The sequence below is a fragment of the Procambarus clarkii genome, chromosome 15, assembly GCF_040958095.1.
Source record: "Procambarus clarkii isolate CNS0578487 chromosome 15, FALCON_Pclarkii_2.0, whole genome shotgun sequence".
Taxonomy (NCBI): domain Eukaryota; kingdom Metazoa; phylum Arthropoda; class Malacostraca; order Decapoda; family Cambaridae; genus Procambarus; species Procambarus clarkii.
Genome location: NC_091164.1, coordinates 27,995,284 through 28,015,437, shown reverse-complemented (window position 1 = coordinate 28,015,437; position 20,154 = coordinate 27,995,284).

Here is a 20,154-nt window from a genome sequence, read left to right as displayed (position 1 = left end):
ACTCTCCCAGCAACATACTCTCAGAGCAACATACTCTCCCAGCAATATACACTCCCAGCAACATACTCTCCTCGCAGTATTCTCCCAGCAACATACTCTCCCAGCAGTATATCTCCAATCAACATACTCCCCATCAGTATACTCTCATAGCAGTATAGTCCCCGAGCAGCATACTCTCCCAGCAGTATACTTCCACATCAGTATACTCTCCTAGCAGTATTGTCCCCCAGCAGTAAACTCTCCCAGCAGTATACTCTCCAGGTAACATACTCCCCAGCAGTATACTCCCCCCAGCAGTATACTCTCCCAGCAACATTCTCTCACAGCAGTAAACTCTCCAAGCAGTATACTCTCCCAGCAGTATACTCTCCCACAACATGCTTTTTCAGCAGTATACTCTCGCAGCAACATACTCCCCCAGCAGTATACTCTACCAGCAGTATAGCCTCCCAGCAACATACTCTCCCAGCAGTATACTCTCCCAACAACATACTCTCCCAGCAGCATATTCTCCCAGCAACATACTCTCCCAGCAGTATCGTCTCCCAGCAGTATACTCTCCCAGCAGTATAATCTCCCAGCTACATACTCTCCCAGCTACATACTCTCCCAGCAACATACTCTCCCTGCAACATACTCTTCCAGCAGCAAACTCTCCCAGCAGTATACTCCCCCAGCAACATCCTCCCTTAGCAGTGTACTCCCCCTGCAACATTCTCTCCCAACAACATACTTTCCCAACAACATACTCTCCCAGCAACATACTCTCTCAGCAACATACTCTTCAGCAACATACTCTCCCAGCAACATACTCTCCAAGCAGTATACATTCCCAGCAACATACTCTCCCAGCAGGATACATTCCCAGCAACATACTCTTCCAGCCACATACTCTCCCAGCAACATACTCTCCCAGAAGTATACTTTCCTAGCAACATACTCTCCCAGCAACATACTCTCCCAGCCACATACTCTCCCAGCAACATACTCTCAGAGCAACATACTCTCCCAGCAATATACACTCCCAGCAACATACTCTCCTCGCAGTATACTCCCAGCAACATACTCTCCCAGCAGTATATCTCCAATCAACATACTCCCCATCAGTATACTCTCATAGCAGTATAGTCCCCCAGCAGCATACTCTCCCAGCAGTATACTCCCCCAGCAGTATTCTCCCCCAGCATTATACTTCCCCAGCAGTATATTCCCTAGCAGTATACTCTCCCGTCAATATACCCTCCTAGCAGTATACTTTCCCAGCAGTATACTCTCCCGTCAATATACCCTCCTAGCAGTATACTATCCCAGCAGTATACTCTCCCAGCAGTATACTCCCCCAGCAGTATACTCTCCCAGCAGGATTCTCTCCCAGCAGTATACTCTCCCAGCAGTATACACTTTAAGTAACATACCCCCCCAGCAGTATACTCCTCCAGCATAATACCCTCCCAGCAACATACTCTCCCAGTAGTAAACTCTCCAAGCAGTATACTCTCCCAGCAGTATACTCCTCCAGCAGTATACCCTCCCAGCAACATACTCTCCCAGTAGCAAACTCTCCAAGCAGTATACTCTCCCAGCAGTAAACTCTCCAAGCAAAATACTCTCTCAGCAGTATACTCTCCAGGTAACATACTCCCCAGCAGTATACTCCCCCCAGCAGTATACTCTCCCAGCAACATTCTCTCCCAGCAGTAAACTCTCCAAGCAGTATACTCTCCCAGCAGTATACTCTCCCACAACATGCTTTTTCAGCAGTATACTCTCGCAGCAACATACTCCCCCAGCAGTATACTCTACCAGCAGTATAGCCTCCCAGCAACATACTCTCCCAGCAGTATACTCTCCCAACAACATACTCTCCCAGCAGCATATTCTCCCAGCAACATACTCTCCCAGCAGTATCGTCTCCCAGCAGTATACTCTCCCAGCAGTATAATCTCCCAGCTACATACTCTCCCAGCTACATACTCTCCCAGCAACATACTCTCCCTGCAACATACTCTTCCAGCAGCAAACTCTCCCAGCAGTATACTCCCCCACCAACATCCTCCCTTAGCAGTGTACTCCCCCTGCAACATTCTCTCCCAACAACATACTTTCCCAACAACATACTCTCCCAGCAACATACTCTCTCAGCAACATACTCTTCAGCAACATACTCTCCCAGCAACATACTCTCCCAGCAGTATACATTCCCAGCAACATACTCTCCCAGCAGGATACATTCCCAGCAACATACTCTTCCAGCCACATACTCTCCCGTCAATATACCCTCTTAGCAGTATACTATCCCAGCAGTATACTCTCCCGTCAATATACCCTCCTAGCAGTATACTATCCCAGCAGTATACTCTCCCAGCAGTGTACTCCCCCAGCAGTATACTCTCCCAGCAGGATTCTCTCCCAGCAGTATACTCTCCCAGCAGTATACACTTTAAGTAACATACCCCCCCAGCAGTATACTCCTCCAGCATAATACCCTCCCAGCAACATACTCTCCCAGTAGTAAACTCTCCAAGCAGTATACTCTCCCAGCAGTATACTCCTCCAGCAGTATACCCTCCCAGCAACATACTCTCCCAGTAGCAAACTCTCCAAGCAGTATACTCTCCCAGCAGTAAACTCTCCAAGCAACATACTCTCTCAGCAGTATACTCTCCCAGCAACATACTCTCCCAGCAACATACTCTCTCAGCAGTATTCTTTTCCAGCTTTATTCTCTCCCAGCTTTATACTCTCCCAGCAGTAAACTCTCCCATCCACATACTTTCCCAGCAACATACTCTCCCAGCAACTTACTCTCCCAGCAGCATACTCTCCAAGCAACATACTCTCCCTCCAATATCCTCTCCCAGCAGTATACTCTCCCAGCAGTATACTCACCCAGCAGTATTCTCCCCCAGCAATATACTTTCCCATCAGTATACTCTCCCAGCAACATACTCTCCCAGCAGTATACTCTCCCAGCAACATTCTCTCCTAGCAACATACTCTCCCAGCAGTATACTCCCAACAACATACTCCCTCAGCTATATACTCTCCCAGCAGTATATTCCTTAGCAGTATACTCTCCCATCAATATACTCTCCTAGCAGTATACTATCCCAGCAGTATACTCTCCAAGCAGTATACTCCCCCGGCAGTTTACTCTCCCAGCAGTATACTCTCCCAGCAGTATACTCCCCCAGCAGTATACTCTCCCAGCAGGATTCTCTCCCAGCAGTATACTCTCCAAGCAGTATACTCTTTAAGTAACACCCCGCCCAGTAGTATACTCCTCCAGCACTATACCCTCCCAGCAACATACTCTCCCAGTAGTAAACTCTCCAAGCAGTATACTCTCCCAGCAGTATACTCCTCCAGCAGTATACTCTCCCAGCAACATACTCTCCCAGTAGTGAACTCTCCAAGCAGTATACTCTCCCAGCAGTAAACTCTCCAAGCAACATACTCTTTCAACATCATACTCTCCCAGCAACATATTCTCCCAGCAGTATACTCTCCCAGCAGAATACTCTCCCAGCAACATACTCTCCCAGCAGTGTGCTCTCCTAGCAACATACTCTCCCTGCAATACCCTCTCCCAGCAGTATACTCTCCCAGCAGTATTCTCTCCCTGCAATATCCTCTCCCAGCAGTATACTCTCCCATCTACATACTTTCCCAGCAACATACTCTCGCAGCAATAGACTCTTCAAGCAGCATACTCTCCCAGCAGTATACTCCACAGCAACATCCTCCCTAAGCAGTGTACTCCCTCTGAAACATACTCTCCCAGCTACATACTCTCCCAGCAACATACTCCCTCAACAACATACTCTCCCAGCAACATACTTCCTAACAACATATTCTTCCAGCAACATACTCTCCCAGCAACATACTCTCCCAGCAACATATTCTCCCAGCAGTATACACCCGAGCAACATACTCCCCCAGCAGTATACTCTCCAAGCAGTATACTCCCCCAGCAATATACTCTCCCAGCAGTATGCTCCCCAGCAGCATACTCTCCCAGTAACATACTCTCCTAGTAGTAAACTCTCCCAACAACATACTCTTTCAACATTATTCTCTCCCAGAAGCATACTCACCCAGCAAAATACTCTCCCAGCATTATGCTCTCCCAGCAGCATACTCACCCAGCAATATCATCTCCCAGCATTATAGTCTCCTAGCAGCATACTCACCCAGCAATATACTCTCCCTGCATTATACTCTCCCAGCAGCATACTCTCTAAGCAGTATACTTTCCCAGCAGTGTGCTCTACCCAAAAAATAATCTCCCTGCAGCATACTCTCCCATCATCATACTCTTCCAGCAACATATTCTCCTAGCAACATACTCTCTCAGCAACATACTCTCCCAGCAACATACTCTCCCAGCAACATACTCTCCTCGCAGTATACTCTCCCAGCAACATTCTCTCCCAGCAGTATACTCCCCTGCAACATACTTTCCAGGCAGTATACTCCCTAGCAACATACTCTCCCAGCAGTATACTCCCAGCAACATACTCTCCCAGCAGTATACCCCCGAGCAACATACTCTCCCAGCAGTATACTCCCCAGCAACATACTTTCCAGGCAGAATACTCCCCAGCAACATACTTTCCAGGCAGTATACTCCCTAGCAACATACTCCCCCAGCAGTATACTCTCCCAGCAGTATGCTCACCAGCAGTATATTCTCCCAGTAATATACTTTCCCAGCAGTATACTTCCACATCAGTATACTCTCCTAGCAGTATTGTCCCCCAGCAGTATACTCTCCCAGCAGTATACTCTCCAGGTAACATACTCCCCAGCAGTATACTCCCCCCAGCAGTATACTCTCCCAGCAACATTCTCTCCCAGCAGTAAACTCTCCAAGCAGTATACTCTCCCAGCAGTATACTCTCCCACAACATGCTTTTTCAGCAGTATACTCTCGCAGCAACATACTCCCCCAGCAGTATACTCTACCAGCAGTATAGCCTCCCAGCAACATACTCTCCCAGCAGTATACTCTCCCAACAACATACTCTCCCAGCAGCATATTCTCCCAGCAACATACTCTCCCAGCAGTATCGTCTCCCATCAGTATACTCTCCCAGCAGTATAATCTCCCAGCTACATACTCTCCCAGCTACATACTCTCCCAGCAACATACTCTCCCTGCAACATACTCTTCCAGCAGCAAACTCTCCCAGCAGTATACTCCCCCAGCAACATCCTCCCTTAGCAGTGTACTCCCCCTGCAACATTCTCTCCCAACAACATACTTTCCCAACAACATACTCTCCCAGCAACATACTCTCTCAGCAACATACTCTTCAGCAACTTACACTCCCAGCAACATACTCTCCCAGCAGTATACATTCCCAGCAACATACTCTCCCAGCAGGATACATTCCCAGCAACATACTCTTCCAGCCACATACTCTCCCAGCAACATACTCTCCCAGAAGTATACTTTCCTAGCAGTATACTCTTTAAGTAACACCCCGCCCAGTAGTATACTCCTCCAGCACTATACCCTCCCAGCAACATACTCTCCCAGTAGTAAACTCTCCAAGCAGTATACTCTCCCAGCAGTATACTCCTCCAGCAGTATACTCTCCCAGCAACATACTCTCCCAGTAGTGAACTCTCCAAGCAGTATACTCTCCCAGCAGTAAACTCTCCAAGCAACATACTCTTTCAACATCATACTCTCCCAGCAACATATTCTCCCAGCAGTATACTCTCCCAGCAGAATACTCTCCCAGCAACATACTCTCCCAGCAGTGTGCTCTCCTAGCAACATACTCTCCCTGCAATACCCTCTCCCAGCAGTATACTCTCCCAGCAGTATTCTCTCCCTGCAATATCCTCTCCCAGCAGTATACTCTCCCATCTACATACTTTCCCAGCAACATACTCTCGCAGCAATAGACTCTTCAAGCAGCATACTCTCCCAGCAGTATACTCCACAGCAACATCCTCCCTAAGCAGTGTACTCCCTCTGAAACATACTCTCCCAGCTACATTCTCTCCCAGCAACATACTCCCTCAACAACATACTCTCCCAGCAACATACTTCCTAACAACATATTCTTCCAGCAACATACTCTCCCAGCAACATACTCTCCCAGCAACATACTCTCCCAGCAGTATACACCCGAACAACATACTCCCCCAGCAGTATACTCTCCAAGCAGTATACTCCCCCAGCAATATACTCTCCCAGCAGTATGCTCCCCAGCAGCATACTCTCCCAGTAACATACTCTCCTAGTAGTAAACTCTCCCAACAACATACTCTTTCAACATTATTCTCTCCCAGAAGCATACTCACCCAGCAAAATACTCTCCCAGCATTATGCTCTCCCAGCAGCATACTCACCCAGCAATATCATCTCCCAGCAATATAGTCTCCTAGCAGCATACTCACCCAGCAATATACTCTCCCAGCATTATACTCTCCCAGCAGCATACTCTCTAAGCAGTATACTTTCCCAGCAGTGTGCTCTACCCAAAAAATAATCTCCCTGCAGCATACTCTCCCATCATCATACTCTTCCAGCAACATATTCTCCTAGCAACAAACTCTCTCAGCAACATACTCTCCCAGCAACATACTCTCCCAGCAACATACTCTCCTCGCAGTTTACTCTCCCAGCAACATTCTCTCCCAGCAGTATACTCCCCTGCAACATACTTTCCAGGCAGTATACTCCCTAGCAACATACTCTCCCAGCAGTATACTCCCAGCAACATACTCTCCCAGCAGTATACCCCCGAACAACATACTCTCCCAGCAGTATACTCCCCAGCAACATACTTTCCAGGCAGAATACTCCCCAGCAACATACTTTCCAGGCAGTATACTCCCTAGCAACATACTCCCCCAGCAGTATACTCTCCCAGCAGTATGCTCACCAGCAGTATACTCTCCCAGTAATATACTCTCCTAGCAGTATTGTCCCCCAGCAGTATACTCTCCCAGCAGTATACTCTCCAGGTAACATACTCCCCAGCAGTATACTCCCCCCAGCAGTATACTCTCCCAGCAACATTCTCTCCCAGCAGTAAACTCTCCAAGCAGTATACTCTCCCAGCAGTATACCTCCCACAACATGCTTTTTCAGCAGTATACTCTCGCAGCAACATACTCCCCCAGCAGTATACTCTACCAGCAGTATAGCCTCCCAGCAACATACTCTCCCAGCAGTATACTCTCCCAACAACATACTCTCCCAGCAGCATATTCTCCCAGCAACATACTCTCCCAGCAGTATCGTCTCCCAGCAGTATACTCTCCCAGCAGTATAATCTCCCAGCTACATACTCTCCCAGCTACATACTCTCCCAGCAACATACTCTCCCTGCAACATACTCTTCCAGCAGCAAACTCTCCCAGCAGTATACTCCCCCAGCAACATCCTCCCTTAGCAGTGTACTCCCCCTGCAACATTCTCTCCCAACAACATACTTTCCCAACAACATACTCTCCCAGCAACATACTCTCTCAGCAACATACTCTTCAGCAACATACTCTCCCAGCAACATACTCTCCCAGCAGTATACATTCCCAGCAACATACTCTCCCAGCAGGATACATTCCCAGCAACATACTCTTCCAGCCACATACTCTCCCAGCAACATACTCTCCCAGAAGTATACTTTCCTAGCAACATACTCTCCCAGCAACATACTCTCCCAGCCACATACTCTCCCAGCAACATACTCTCAGAGCAACATACTCTCCCAGCAATATACACTCCCTGCAACATACTCTCCTCGCAGTATACTCCCAGCAACATACTCTCCCAGCAGTATATCTCCAATCAACATACTCCCCATCAGTATACTCTCATAGCAGTATAGTCCCCCAGCAGCATACTCTCCCAGCAGTATACTCCCCCAGCAGTATTCTCCCCTATCATTATACTTCCCCAGCAGTATATTCCCTAGCAGTATACTCTCCCGTCAATATACCCTCCTAGCAGTATACTATCCCAGCAGTATAATCTCCCGTCAATATACCCTCCTAGCAGTATACTATCCCAGCAGTATACTCTCCCAGCAGTATACTCCCCCAGCAGTATACTCTCCCACCAGGATTCTCTCCCAGCAGTATACTCTCCCAGCAGTATACACTTTAAGTAACATACCCCCCAGCAGTATACTCCTCCAGCATAATACCCTCCCAGCAACATACTCTCCCAGTAGTAAACTCTCCAAGCAGTATACTCTCCCAGCAGTATACTCCTCCAGCAGTATACCCTCCCAGCAACATACTCTCCCAGTAGCAAACTCTCCAAGCAGTATACTCTCCCAGCAGTAAACTCTCCAAGCAACATACTCTCTCAGCAGTATACTCTCCCAGCAACATACTCTCCCAGCAACATACTCTCTCAGCAGTATTCTTTTCCAGCTTTATTCTCTCCCAGCTTTATACTCTCCCAGCAGTAAACTCTCCCATCCACATACTTTCCCAGCAACATACTCTCCCAGCAACTTACTCTCCCAGCAGCATACTCTCCAAGCAACATACTCTCCCTCCAATATCCTCTCCCAGCAGTATACTCTCCCAGCAGTATTCTCACCCAGCAGTATTCTCCCCCAGCAATATACTTTCCCATCAGTATACTCTCCCAGCAACATACTCTCCCAGCAGTATACTCTCCCAGCAACATTCTCTCCTAGCAACATACTCTCCCAGCAGTATACTCCCAACAACATACTCCCTCAGCTATATACTCTCCCAGCAGTATATTCCTTAGCAGTATACTCTCCCATCAATATACTCTCCTAGCAGTATACTATCCCAGCAGTATACTCTCCAAGCAGTATACTCCCCCGGCAGTTTACTCTCCCAGCAGTATACTCTCCCAGCAGTATACTCCCCCAGCAGTATACTCTCCAAGCAGGATTCTCTCCCAGCAGTATACTCTCCAAGCAGTATACTCTTTAAGTAACACCCCGCCCAGTAGTATACTCCTCCAGCACTATACCCTCCCAGCAACATACTCTCCCAGTAGTAAACTCTCCAAGCAGTATACTCTCCCAGCAGTATACTCCTCCAGCAGTATACTCTCCCAGCAACATACTCTCCCAGAAGTGAACTCTCCAAGCAGTATACTCTCCCAGCAGTAAACTCTCCAAGCAACATACTCTTTCAACATCATACTCTCCCAGCAACATATTCTCCCAGCAGTATACTCTCCCAGCAGAATACTCTCCCAGCAACATACTCTCCCAGCAGTGTGCTCTCCTAGCAACATACTCTCCCTGCAATACCCTCTCCCAGCAGTATACTCTCCCAGCAGTATTTTCTCCCTGCAATATCCTCTCCCAGCAGTATACTCTCCCATCTACATACTTTCCCAGCAACATACTCTCGCAGCAATAGACTCTTCAAGCAGCACACTCTCCCAGCAGTATACTCCACAGCAACATCCTCCCTAAGCAGTGTACTCCCTCTGAAACATACTCTCCCAGCTATATACTCTCCCAGCAACATACTCCCTCAACAACATACTCTCCCAGCAACATACTTCCTAACAACATATTCTTCCAGCAACATACTCTCCCAGCAACATACTCTCCCAGCAACATACTCTCTCAGCAGTATACTCCCCCAGCAGTATACTCCCACAGCAACATCCTTCTTCAGCAGTGTACTCCCCTGCAACATACTCTTTCAGCAACATACTCTCCCAGCAACATACTCTCCCAGCAACCTAATCTAAGCAACATACTTTCCCAGCAACATTCTCTCCCAACAACATACTCTCCCAGCAACATACTCTCCCAGCAGTATGCTCTCCCAGCAACATAATCTCCCAGCAACATACTCTCCCAGCAACATAGTCTCCCAGCAACATAATCTCCCAGCAACATACTCTCCCAGCAGTATACTCTCCCAGCAACTTACTCTCCCAGCTACATACTCTCCCAGCTACATACTGTCACAGCAACGTACTCTCCCAGCAACAAACTCTCCCAGCAACATTCTCTCCCAGCAACATACTCTCCCAGCAGTATACTCTCCCAGCAGCATACTCTCCCAGTAGTATACTCTCCCAGCAACATACTCTCCCAACATTATTCTCTCCCAGAAGCATACTCACCCAGCAATAAACTCTCCCAGCATTATGCTCTCCCAGCAGCATATTCACCCAGCATTATACTCTCCCAGCAGCATACTCTCTAAGCAGTATACTTTCCCAGCAGTGTGCTCTCCCCAAAAAATACTCTCCCAGCAGCATACTCTCCTAGAAGCATACTCTCCCAGCAGTATACTTTCCAAGCAGTGTGCTCTCCCCGCAGAATACTCTCCCAGCAGCATACTCTCCCATCATCATAGTATTCCAGAAACATATTCTCCCAGCTGTATACTTTTCCAGCAACATACTCTCCTCGCAGTATACTCCTCCAGCAACATACTCTCCCAGCAGTATACTCCCCAGCAACATACTTTCCAGGCAGTATACTCCCTAGCAACATACTCTCCCCAGCAGTGTACTCTCCTAGCAACATATTCTCCCAGCAATATCCTCTTTCAGCAGTATACTCTCCCAGCAGTATACTCTCCCATCCACATACTTTCCCAGCAACATACTCTCGCAGCAACATACTCTCCCAACAGCATACTCTCCCAGCAGTATACTCCCCAGCAACATCCTCCCTAAGCAGTGTACTCCCCCTGGAACATACTCTCCTAGCTACATACTCTCCCAGCAACACACTTCCCCAGCAACATACTCTACCAGCAACATACTTCCCAACAACATACTCTCCCAGCAACATACTCTCCCAGCAACATACTCTCCCAGCAACATACTCTCCCAGCAACATACTCTCTCAGCAGTATACTCCCCCAGCAACATCCCTCTTCAGCAGTGTACTCCCCTGCAACATACTATTCCAGCAACATACTCTCTCAGCAACATACTCTCCCAGCAGCATTCTCTTCCAGCAACTTACTCTCCTAACAACATACTCTCCCAGCAACATACTCTCCCAACAACATACTCTCCCAGCAACATACTCTCCCAGCAGTATGCTCGCCTAGCAACATAATCTAGCAGCAACATGCTCTCCCAGCAACATACTGTCACAGCAACATACTCTCCCAGCAACATACTCTCCCAGCAACATACTCTCCCAGCAACATATTCTCCCAGCAGAGTACTCTCCCAGCAACATACTCTCCCAGTAGTATACTCTCCCAACAACATACTCTCCCAACATTATTCTCTCCCAGAAGCATACTCACCCAGCAATATACTCTCCCAGCATTATGCTCTCCCAGCAGCATACTCACCCAACAATATACTCTCCCAGCATTATACTCTCCCAGCAGCATTCTCTCTAAGCAGTATACTTTCCCAGGAGTTTGCTCTCCCCAAAAAATACTCTCCCTGCAGCATACTCTCCCATCATCATACTCTCCCAGCAGTATACTTTCCCAGCAACATATTCTCCCAGCTGTATACTCTCCCAGCAACATACTCACCCAGTAACATTCTCTCCCAGCGACATACTCTCCTCGCAGTATACTCTCCCAGCAACATACTCTCCCAGCAGTATAATCTCCAGCAACATACTTTCCGGGCAGTATACTCCCTAGCAACATACTCCCCCAGCAGTATACTCTCCAAGCAGCATACTCCCCCAGCAATATACTCTCCCAGCAGTATGCTCCCCAGCAGTATACTCTCCCAGTAATATAATCTCCCAGCAGTATACTCTCCTAGCAGTATAGTCCCCCAGCGGTTTACTCTCCCAGCATTATACTCTCCCAGCAACATACTCTCCCAGCAGTTTACTCTCCCAGCAACATACTCTCTCAGCAACTTACTCTTCCAACAACATACTCTCCGAGCAGTTTACTCTTCCAGCAACATAATCTCCCAGCAGTATGCTTTCCCAGCAACATAATCTCCCAGCAACATACTCTCCCAGCAACATACTCTCCCAGCAACATACTCTCCCAGCAGTATACTCTCCCAGCAACATTCTCTCCAAGATACATACTCTCCCAGCAACATACTGTCACAGCAACATACTCTCACGGCAACATACACTCCCAGCAACGTACTCTCCCAACAACATACTCTCCAAGCAGTATACTCCCCCAGCAGCATACTCTCCCAGTAGTATACTCTCCCAGCAACATACTCTCTCAACATTATTCTCTCCCAGAAGCATACTCAGCTAGCAATATACTCTCCCAGCATTATGCTCTCCCAGCAGCATGCTCACTCAGCAATACACTCTTCCAGCATTATACTCTCCCAGCAGCATACTCACGCAGCAATATACTCTCTCAGCATTATACTCTCCCAGCAGCATACTCTCTAAGCAGTATACTCTCCCAGCAACATACTCTCTCAACATTATTCTCTCCCAGAAGCATACTCAGCTAGCAATATACTCTCCCAGCATTATGCTCTCCCAGCAGCATACTCTCTAAGCAGTATACTTTCCCAGCAGTGTGTTCTCCCCAAAAAGTACTCTCCTAGCAGCATACTCTCCCATCATCATACTCTCCCAGCAGCATACTCTCCCATCATCATACTCTTACAACAACATATTCTCCGAGCTGTATACTCTCCCAGCAACATACTCTCATAGCAGTATTCTCTCCCAGCAACATACTCTCCCAGCAGTATACTCCCCAGCAACATACTTTCCAGGCAGTATACTCCCTAGCAACATACTCTCCCATCAGTGTACTCTCCTAGCAACATTCTCTCCCAGCAATATCCTCTCCCAGCAGTATACTCTCCCAGCAGTATACTCTCCCAATCACATACTTTCCCTGCAACATACTCTCGCAGCAACATACTCTCCCAACAGCATACTCTCCCAGTAGTATACTCCCCAGCAACATCCTCCCTAAGCAGTGTACTCCCCCTGGAACATACTCTCCCAGCTACATACTCTCCCAGCAACATACTCCCCCAACAACATACTCTCCCAGCAACATACTTCCCAACAACATACTCTCCCAGTAACATACTCTCCCAGCAACATACTCTCACAGCAACATACTCTCTCAGCAGTATACTTTCCCAGCAACATACTCTCCCAGCAACGTACTCTCCCAGCAACATACTCTCTAATCAGTATACTCCCCCAGCAGTATACTACCCCAGCAACATCCTTCTTCAGTTGTGTACTCCCCTGCAACATACTCTTCCAGCAACATACTCTCCCAGCAACATACTCTCCCAGCAGCATTCTCTTCCAGCAACTTACTCTCCCAGCAACCTAATCTAAGCAACATACTCTCCCAGCAACATACTCTCCCAACAACATACTCTCCCAGCAACATACTCTCCCAGCAGTATGCTCTCCCAGCAACATAATCTCCCAGCAACATACTCTCCCAGCAACATATTCTCCCATCAACGTACTTTCCCAGCAACATACTCTCCCAGCCACATACTCTTCCAGCTACATACTCTCCCAGCAACATACTCTCCCAGCTACATACTGTCACAGCAACATACTCTCCCAGCAACATACTGTCACAGCAACATACTCTCCCAGCAGCATACTCTCCCAGCAACATAGTCTCCCAGCATCATACTCTCCCAGCAGTATACTCTCCCAGCAACATACTCTCCCAGCAATATACTCTCCCAGCAGCATACTCTCTAAGCAGTATACTTTCCCAGCAGTGTGCTCGCCCCAAAAAATACTCTACCTAGCAGCATACTCTCCCATCAGTATACTCTTCCAGCAACATACTCTCCCAGCAATATACTCTCCCAGCAACATACTCTCCCAGCACTATAGTCCCCAGCAACATACTTTCCAGGAAGTATACTCCCTAGCAACATACTCTCCCAACAGTATACTCCCAGCAACATACTCTACCAGCAGTATACTCCCTAACAACATACTCCCCCAGCAGTATACTCTCCCAGCAGTATATTCCCTAGCAGTATACTCTCCCATCAATATACTCTCCTAGCAATATACTATCCCAGCAGTATACTCTCCAAGCAGTATACTCTTTAAGTAACACCCCCCCAGCAGTATACCCCCCAGCAACATACTTTCCCAGTAGTAAACTCTCCAAGCCGTATACTCTCCCAGCAGTATACTCCTCTAGCAGTATACTCTCCCAGCAACATACTCTCCCAGTAGTAAACTCTCCAAACAGTATACTCTCCCCGCAGTAAACTCTCCAAGCAACATACTCTTTCAGCAGTATACTCTACCAGCAACATATTCTCCCAGCAGTATACTCTCCCAGCAGAATACTCTCCCTGCAATATCCTCTCCCAACAGTATACTCTCCCAGCAGTATACTCTCCCTGCAATATCCTCTCCCAGCAGTATACTCTCCCAGCAGCATACTTCCTAACAACATATTCTTCCAGCAACATACTCTCCCACCAACATACTCTCCCAGCAACATACTCTCTCAGCAGTATACTCCCCCAGCAGTATACTCCCACAGCAACATCCTTCTTCAGCAGTGTACTCCCCTGCAACATACTCTTCCAGCAACATACTCTCCCAGCAACATACTCTCCCAGCAACCTAATCTAAGCAACATACTTTCCCAGCAACATTCTCTCCCAACAACATACTCTCCCAGCAGTATGCTCTCCCAGCAACATAATCTCCCAGCAACATACTCTCCCAGCAGTATACTCTCCCAGCAGCATACTCTCCCAGTAGTATACTCTCCCAGCAACATACTCTCCCAACATTATTCTCTCCCAGAAGCATACTCACCCAGCAATATACTCTCCCAGCATTATGCTCTCCCAGCAGCATATTCACCCAGCAATATACTCTCCCAGCATTATACTCTCCCAGCAGCATACTCTCTAAGCAGTATACTTTCCCAGCAGTGTTCTCTCCCCAAAAAATACTCTCCCATCATCATAGTATTCCAGAAACATATTCCCCCAGCTGTATACTTTTCCAGCAACATACTCTCCTCGCAGTATACTCTTCCAGCAACATACTCTCCCAGCAGTATATTCCCCAGCAACATACTTTCCAGGCAGTATACTCCCTAGCAACATACTCTCCCCAGCAGTGTACTCTCCTAGCAACATATTCTCCCAGCAATATCCTCTTTCAGCAGTATACTCTCCCAGCAGTTTACTCTCCCATCCACATACTTTCCCAGCAACATACTCTCGCAGCAACATACTCTCCCAACAGCATACTCTCCCAGCAGTATACTCCCCAGCAACATCCTCCCTAAGCAGTGTACTCCCCTTGGAACATACTCTCCTAGCTACATACTCTCCCAGCAACACACTTCCCCAGCAACATACTCTCCCAGCAACATACTTCCCAACAACATACTCTCCCAGCAACATACTCTCCCAGCAACATACTCTCCCAGCAACATACTCTCCCAGCAACATACTCTCCCAGCAACATACTCTCTCAGCAGTATACTCCCTCAGCAACATCCCTCTTCAGCAGTGTACTCCCCTGCAACATACTATTCCAGCAACATACTCTCTCAGCAACATGCTCTCCCAGCAGCATTCTCTTCCAGCAACTTTCTCTCCCAACAACATACTCTCCCAGCAACATACTCTCCCAACAACATACTCTCCCAGCAACATACTCTCCCAGCAGTATGCTCGACCAGCAACATAATCTCCCAGCTACATACTCTCCCAGCAACATGCTCTCCCAGCAACATACTGTCACAGCAACATACTCTCCCAGCAACATACTCTCCCCGCAGCATTCTCTTCCAGCAACTTTCTCTCCCAACAATATTCTCTCCCAGCAACATACTCTCCCAACAACATACTCTCCCAGCAACATACTCTCCCAGCAGTATGCTCGACCAGCAACATAATCTCCCAGCTACATACTCTCCCAGCAACATGCTCTCCCAGCAACATACTGTCACAGCAACATACTCTCCCAGCAACATACTCTCCCAGCAACATACTCTCCCAGCAACATACTCTCCCAGCAACATATTCTCCCAGCAGAGTACTCTCCCAGCAACATATTCTCCCAGTAGTATACTCTCCCAACAACATACTCTCCCAACATTATTCTCTCCCAGAAGCATACTCACCCAGCAATATACTCTCCCAGCATTATGCTCTCCCAGCAGCATACTCACCCAGCAATATACTCTCCCAGCATTATACTCTCCCAGCTGCATTCTCTCTAAGCAGTATACTTTCCCAGGAGTTTGCTCTCCCCAAAAAATACTCTCCCTGCAGCATACTCTCCCATCATCATACTCTCCCAGCAGTATACTTTCCCAGCAACATATTCTCCCAGCTGTATACTCTCCAAGCAACATACTCACCCAGTAACATTCTCTCCCAGCGACATACTCTTCTCGCAGTATACTCTCCCAGCAACATACTCTCCCAGCAGTATAATCTCCAGCAACATACTTTCCGGGCAGTATACTCCCTAGCAACATACTCCCCCAGCAGTATACTCTCCAAGCAGCATACTCCCCCAGCAATATACTCTCCCAGCAGTATGCTCCCCAGCAGTATACTCTCCCAGTAATATAATCTCCCAGCAGTATACTCTCCAAGCAGTATACTCCCCCATCAGTATACTCTCCTAGCAGTATAGTCCCCCAGCAGTATACTCTCCCAGTAATATACTCTCCAGGTAACATACACCCCAGCGGTTTACTCTCCCAGCATTATACTCTCCCAGCAACATACTCTCCCAGCAGTTTACTCTCCCAGCAACATACTCTCTCAGCAACTTACTCTTCCAACAACATACTCTCCCAGCAGTTTACTCTTCCAGCAACATACCCTCCCAGCAGTATGCTTTCCCAGCAACATAATCTCCCAGCAACATACTCTCCCAGCAACATACTCTCCCAGCAACATACTCTCCCAGCAGTATACTCTCCCAGCAACATTCTCTCCAAGATACATACTCTCCCAGCAACATACTGTCACAGCAACATACTCTCCCGGCAACATACACTCCCAGCAACGTACTCTCCCAACAACATACTCTCCAAGCAGTATACTCCCCCAGCAGCATACTCTCCCAGTAGTATACTCTCCCAGCAACATACTCTCTCAACATTATTCTCTCCCAGAAGCATACTCAGCTAGCAATATACTCTCCCAGCATTATGCTCTCCCAGCAGCATACTCACTCAGCAATACACTCTTCCAGCATTATACTCTCCCAGCAGCATACTCACGCAGCAATATACTCTCTCAGCATTATACTCTCCCAGCAGCATACTCTCTAAGCAGTATACTCTCCCAGCAACATACTCTCTCAACATTATTCTCTCCCAGAAGCATACTCAGCTAGCAATATACTCTCCCAGCATTATGCTCTCCCAGCAGCATACTCACTCAGCAATACACTCTTCCAGCAATATACTCTCCCAGCAGCATACTCACGCAGCAATATACTCTCTCAGCATTATACTCTCCCAGCAGCATACTCTCTAAGCAGTATACTTTCCCAGCAGTGTGTTCTCCCCAAAAAGTACTCTCCTAGCAGCATACTCTCCCATCATCATACTCTCCCAGCAGCATACTCTCCCATCATCATACTCTTACAACAACATATTCTCCGAGCTGTATACTCTCCCAGCAACATACTCTCATAGCAGTATTCTCTCCTAGCAACATACTCTCCCAGCAGTATACTCCCCAGCAACATACTTTCCAGGCAGTATACTCCCTAGCAACATACTCTCCTAGCAGTGTACTCTCCTATCAACATTCTCTCCCAGCAATATCCTCTCCCAGCAGTATACTCTCCCAGCAGTATACTCTCCCATCCACATACTTTCCCTGCAACATACTCTCGCAGCAACATACTCTCCCAACAGCATACTCTCCCAGTAGTATACTCCCCAGCAACATCCTCCCTAAGCAGTGTACTCCCCCTGGAACATACTCTCCCAGCTACATACTCTCCCAACAGCATACTCTCCCAGTAGTATACTCCCCAGCAACATCCTCCCTAAGCAGTGTACTCCCCCTGGAACATACTCTCCCAGCTACATACTCTCCCAGCAACATACTCCCCCAACAACATACTCTCCCAGCAACATACTTCCCAACAACATACTCTCCCAGCAACATACTCTCCCAGCAACATACTCTCACAGCAACATACTCTCTCAGCAGTATACTTTCCCAGCAACATACTCTCCCAGCAACGTACTCTCCCAGCAACATACTCTCTAATCAGTATACTCCCCCAGCAGTGTACTCCCCCAGCAACATCCTTCTTCAGCTGTGTACTCCCCTGTAACATACTCTTCCAGCAACATACTCTCCCAGCAACATACTCTCCCAGCAGCATTCTCTTCCAGCAACTTACTCTCCCAGCAACCTAATCTAAGCAACATACTCTCCCAGCAACATACTCTCCCAACAACATACTCTCCCAGCAACATACTCTCCCAGCAGTATGCTCTCCCAGCAACATAATCTCCCAGCAACATACTCTCCCAGCAACATATTCTCCCAGCAACGTACTTTCCCAGCAACATACTCTCCCAGCCACATACTCTTCCAGCTACATACTCTCCCAGCAACATACTCTCCCAGCAACATACTGTCACAGCAACATACTCTCCCAGCAACATACTGTCACAGCAACATACTCTCCCAGCAGCATACTCTCCCAGCAACATACTCTCCCAGCATCATACTCTCCCAGCAGTATACTCTCCCAGCAACATACTCTCCCAGCATTATACTCTCCCAGCAGCATACTCTCTAAGCAGTATACTTTCCCAGCAGTGTGCTCGCCCCAAAAAATACTCTACCTAGCAGCATACTCTCCCATCAGTATACTCTTCCAGCAACATACTCTCCCAGCAATATACTCTCCCAGCAACATACTCTCCCAGCACTATAGTCCCCAGCAACATACTTTCCAGGAAGTATACTCCCTAGCAACATACTCTCCCAACAGTATACTCCCAGCAACATACTCTACCAGCAGTATACTCCCTAACAACATACTCCCCCAGCAGTATACTCTCCCAGCAGTATATTCCCTAGCAGTATACTCTCCCATCAATATACTCTCCTAGCAATATACTATCCCAGCAGTATACTCTCCAAGCAGTATACTCTTTAAGTAACACCCCCCAGCAGTATACCCCCCAGCAACATACTTTCCCAGTAGTAAACTCTCCAAGCCGTATACTCTCCCAGCAGTATACTCCTCCAGCAGTATACTCTCCCAGCAACATACTCTCCCAGTAGTAAACTCTCCAAACAGTATACTCTCCCCGCAGTAAACTCTCCAAGCAACATACTCTTTCAGCAGTATACTCTACCAGCAACATATTCTCCCAGCAGTATACTCTCCCAGCAGAATACTCTCCCTGCAATATCCTCTCCCAACAGTATACTCTCCCAGCAGTATACTCTCCCTGCAATATCCTCTCCCAGCAGTATACTCTCCCAGCAGCATACTTCCTAACAACATATTCTTCCAGCAACATACTCTCCCACCAACATACTCTCCCACCAACATACTCTCTCAGCAGTATACTCCCCCAGCAGTATACTCCCACAGCAACATCCTTCTTCAGCAGTGTACTCCCCTGCAACATACTCTTCCAGCAACATACTCTCCCAGCAACATACTCTCCCAGCAACCTAATCTAAGCAACATACTTTCCCAGCAACATTCTCTCCCAACAACATACTCTCCCAGCAGTATGCTCTCCCAGCAACATAATCTCCCAGCAACATACTCTCCCAGCAGTATACTCTCACAGCAGCATACTCTCCCAGTAGTATACTCTCCCAGCAACATACTCTCCCAACATTATTCTCTCCCAGAAGCATACTCACCCAGCAATATACTCTCCCAGCATTATGCTCTCCCAGCAGCATATTCACCCAGCAATATACTCTCCCAGCATTATACTCTCCCAGCAGCATACTCTCTAAGCAGTATACTTTCCCAGCAGTGTTCTCTCCCCAAAAAATACTCTCCCATCATCATATTATTCCAGAAACATATTCTCCCAGCTGTATACTTTTCCAGCAACATACTCTCCTCGCAGTATACTCTTCCAGCAACATACTCTCCCAGCAGTATATTCCCCAGCAACATACTTTCCAGGCAGTATACTCCCTAGCAACATACTCTCCCCAGCAGTGTACTCTCCTAGCAACATATTCTCCCAGCAATATCC